This window comes from Quercus suber, unplaced genomic scaffold (genome assembly GCF_002906115.3).
Source record: "Quercus suber isolate HL8 unplaced genomic scaffold, Cork oak 2.0 scaffold_694, whole genome shotgun sequence".
In the NCBI taxonomy this organism is placed as follows: Eukaryota; Viridiplantae; Streptophyta; class Magnoliopsida; order Fagales; family Fagaceae; genus Quercus; species Quercus suber.
This window is the reverse complement of record NW_027070135.1, coordinates 282169-286061: the sequence shown is the minus strand read 5'-3', so window position 1 is coordinate 286061 and position 3893 is coordinate 282169. Positions and strand designations below refer to the sequence as shown.

Below are 3893 nucleotides of genomic sequence, written 5' to 3'. Positions count from 1 at the left end.
ATATAAACACAAGATTAAAATAAAAAAAAAAATTAAGTACAAGTAAAACAAAAATTTAAGTACAGCCATAACACAAGGCTTATTAATAAGACCCACCCACGAAAAAAAAAACACAAAACAAATAGTATCTAATCTAATATAGTAATATCGATAACCCCAAAAAAAAAAAAAAAAAAAAAAACCTTGAAGGCCCAAACCAAACAAACGTGACGTCCAGTCAGGAATCTAATATAGTAATATCCATAACCCCCTCCCCAAAAAAAAAAAAAAAAAACTCGAAGGCCCAAACCAAACAAACGTGAAACGTCCAGGCAGGAGGAGGCTAGCCCAATCTTTTTATCTTAACAAATAAAATGAAGAGACCAATTCCCAAATAAATTATACCTGATACGCTCATACGCAGAAAACTCAAAACGACAAAACCTAGAGCTGCTGCAGAGGCGCAGAGCACTGAGCGAGGCGGAGAAAGCTGTGGAGAGAATCAGAGAAATTTTGGGCGCCAGCAATGGTGGAGCTGTGGACAGAATCAGAGAAAGAATGAGATGAGAGAGGCCGGAGGCGGAGAGCAGAGAGAAAGAAGTAGAGGGAACGGTGAAACTAAAAATTTTAGGCATTTGAGTTGTTTTATTTGTTTTGATTTGTAATTGTTTTGTTATTAATCTCTTAGACCGGATTTATAGTTTGTCTTGTTGATTTTTAGTTTGTCTAGAGGATAATAATGTTATTTTTGATCAATAATTTTGTTTAGAACCAATGTTTAACCGGATTTATCAAAATTTTTATTTTTTGATTAAAAGAATGTACCGGATATTTCTAATTCATCTGAAACTTTTTTTTTCCCTACTCCCTTGCCCTTGGGCCTTAGGCAATTGCCTAATTCGCCTAGGGGTTGGGCCAGCCCTGATGACATGAAGGGCAAAAATGTAAAGTTCTGTTGACGTTTGGGCCCGTGTGGCTTGAATTACCAAGCCCAATTCGGTCTTCTAAACCGAATACAACTAGGAATATAAATCCTCGTATAGCCGACCTATGACATATATATATATATATATATAAAAGGTTTGTGTTGTATGAAAAATAGAGAATTTGAGAGTAATTTCTAAAACCCTAGCAGCAAGCCGCATAAGAAGAATAATAGTGTTTTGCTGTTTAGAGGTAGGGCAGTTTGTCGAACTACATAAATTTTTGTGTTTTTATATTTTTTGTGTATGCTTGTTTTCATTTATTTACTGTTATTGATTTGAGTTCTGATTTTGTCTGCAGTAGTTTGTTATAAAACTATAAAAGCACAGTTTCTTCCTGTTGACAATAGTGCCGAAAACAAAAACAAAAACAATAAAGAAGAGAGACACGATGAAGAAGAAGCTAGACACAGCGACAGAGATGAAAGCTGTTGCAAAGATATATGCTCGGTGGAAATATGCTAAGGCTCTTAACGTTACTCATGCTTTACGAAGTACGCTAATCGGAGACACAAGAACGGACCTCAATAAGGTTTCTCGATCCATTATGGGTAAGAAGGTAGTCGCAGTGTCCACAAGGAAAGAGCTTAAAGCTCTCGTTTTCCTGCGTGAGGACTTTGGTTGGACTGGAAAGGTTAAGATCACAGCACCTGATGAGAATAAGAAGGACAGAATCGTTAGATGCGCAAACCGTAATGGCATCAATTTGGTCGACTAAAGTAATACCACTCTAGGTTTTTTTTCGGAGGCCGGCGGGTCTGCAGCTTCCACTATCTTGTCTTGTTATTTCTTTCTTTTAGCTTTTGTGTTTGTTGCTTGAATGATGGCGGTGGCTTTGTTTTATTATTGACTGCGTTAGAATGGTGCTGGTATTTTGTGTTTGGTTTTAATTAAATATGATTGGAATTTTTATGTCATATATTGCTATTGGACTAGAATTCTTTTTCATTCTCTCCAAAAGCTCTAGAAGAACTGCCGAACTTAAAAAAAAAAAAAAAAACTCGAAGGCCCAAACCAAGCAAGCGTGAAACGTCCAGGCAGGAGGAGGCAAGCCCAATCTTTTTATCTTAACAAATAAAATGAAGAGACCAATTCCCAAATAAATTATACCTGATACGCTCATACGCAGAAAACTCAAAACGACAAAACCAAGAGCAGCTGCAGAGGCGCAGAGCACTGAGCACTGAGCGAGGCGGAGAAAGCTGTGGAGAGAATCAGAGAAATTTTGGGCGCCAGCAATGGTGGAGCTGTGGACAGAATCAGAGAAAGAATGAGATGAGAGAGGCCGGAGGCGGAGAGCAGAGAGAAAGAAGTAGAGGGAAAGGTGAAACTAAAAATTTTAGGCATTTGAGTTGTTTTATTTGTTTTGATTTGTAATTGTTTTGTGATTAATCTCTTAGACCGGATTTATAATTTATCTTGTTGATTTTTGGTTTGTCTAGAGGATAATAATGTTATTTTTGAACAATAATTTTGTTTAAAACCAATGTTTAACCGGATTTATCAAAATTATTGAGTTTTTGGGTTAAAAGAATGTACTGAATATTTTTAATTCATCTGAAACTATTTTTTTTTTTTTCCCCCTACTCCCTGGCCTTTGGGCCTTAGGCAATTGCCTAATTCGCCTAGGGTTGGGCCAGCCCTGATGACATGAAGGGCAAAAATGTAAAGTTCTGTTGACGTTTGGACCCGTGTGGCTTGAATTACCAAGCCCAATTCGGTCTTCTAAACCGAATACAACTAGGAATATAAATCCTCGTATAGCCGACCTATGACATATATATATATATATATATATAAATGTATATATTAGGTTTGTGTTGTATGAAAAATAGAGAATTTGAGAGTAATTTCTAAAACCTTAGCAGCAGGCCGCGTAAGAAGAATAATAGTGTTTTGCTGTGTGGAGGTAGGCAGTTTATCAAACTATATAAATCTTGTTACTTAATTTTGTTACTTAATTTTCATTTATTTACTGTTATTAATTTGAGTCCTGATACTGTCTGCAGTAGTTTGTTATAAAACTATAAAAGCACAGTTTCTTCCTATTGACAATAGGGCCGAAAACAAAAACAATAAAGAAGAGAGACACGATGAAGAAGAAGCTAGACACAGCGACAGAGATGAAAGCTGTTGCAAAGATATATGCTCGGTGGAAATATGCTAAGGCTCTTAACGTTACTCATGCTTTACGAAGTACGCTAATCGGAGACACAAGAACGGACCTCAATAAGGTTTCTCGATCCATTATGGGTAAGAAGGTAGTCGCTGTGTCCACAAGGAAAGAGCTTAAAGCTCTCGTTTTCCTGCGTGAGGACTTTGGTTGGACTGGAAAGGTTAAGATCACAGAACCTGATGAGAATAAGAAGGACATAATCGTTAGATGCGCAAACCGTAATGGCATCAATTTGGTCGACTAAAGTAATACTACTCTAGGTTTTTTTTCGGAGGCCGGCGGGTCTGCAGCTTCCACTATCTTGTTCTTGTTATTTCTTTCTTTTAGCTTTTATGTTTGTTGCTTGAATGATGGCGGTGGCTTTGTTTTATTATTGACTGCGTTAGAATGGTGCTGGTATTTTGTGTTTGGTTTTAATTAAATATGATTGGAATTTTTATGTCATATATTGCTATTGGACTAGAATTCTTTTTCATTCTCTCCAAAAGCTCTAGAAGAACTGCCGAACTGGAGCCTATATATTGTGCTTGCTCACAGCAGCAAGCCTGTCTCCTTTGCAATCGCTTGAGAAGTAGCACCATCAATTAAAGATATATAATGAGTTATTCACATGGCAAGTTGATTTCAAATTTTTTATTTTTTTAATGTTTTGCATATATTTTGTTTATAACTAAGTTAGAATTTCTTGTTAAGTTTTTTTTTTTTTTTTTTAATAATTTATACAAGATTTTTTTTTTTAACTTAAGACTTAAATC

The 3893-nt window shown here is 36.2% G+C and overlaps 2 long non-coding RNA genes across 2 annotated transcripts; both read left to right on the top strand.

Annotated features, from left to right (window-relative positions):
• Positions 1 to 294: 294 nt before the first annotated feature.
• LOC112017528 (uncharacterized) lies at positions 295 to 1879 on the top strand. Its single transcript, XR_002883485.2, has 2 exons — positions 295 to 591; positions 1264 to 1879. It is a non-coding gene; the product is annotated as an uncharacterized LOC112017528 (long non-coding RNA).
• An 89-nt stretch (positions 1880 to 1968) lies between these two features.
• Positions 1969 to 3582, top strand: LOC136064474 (uncharacterized). Its single transcript, XR_010626084.1, has 2 exons — positions 1969 to 2286; positions 2972 to 3582. It is a non-coding gene; the product is annotated as an uncharacterized LOC136064474 (long non-coding RNA).
• The last annotated feature ends 311 nt before the right edge of the window (positions 3583 to 3893 follow it).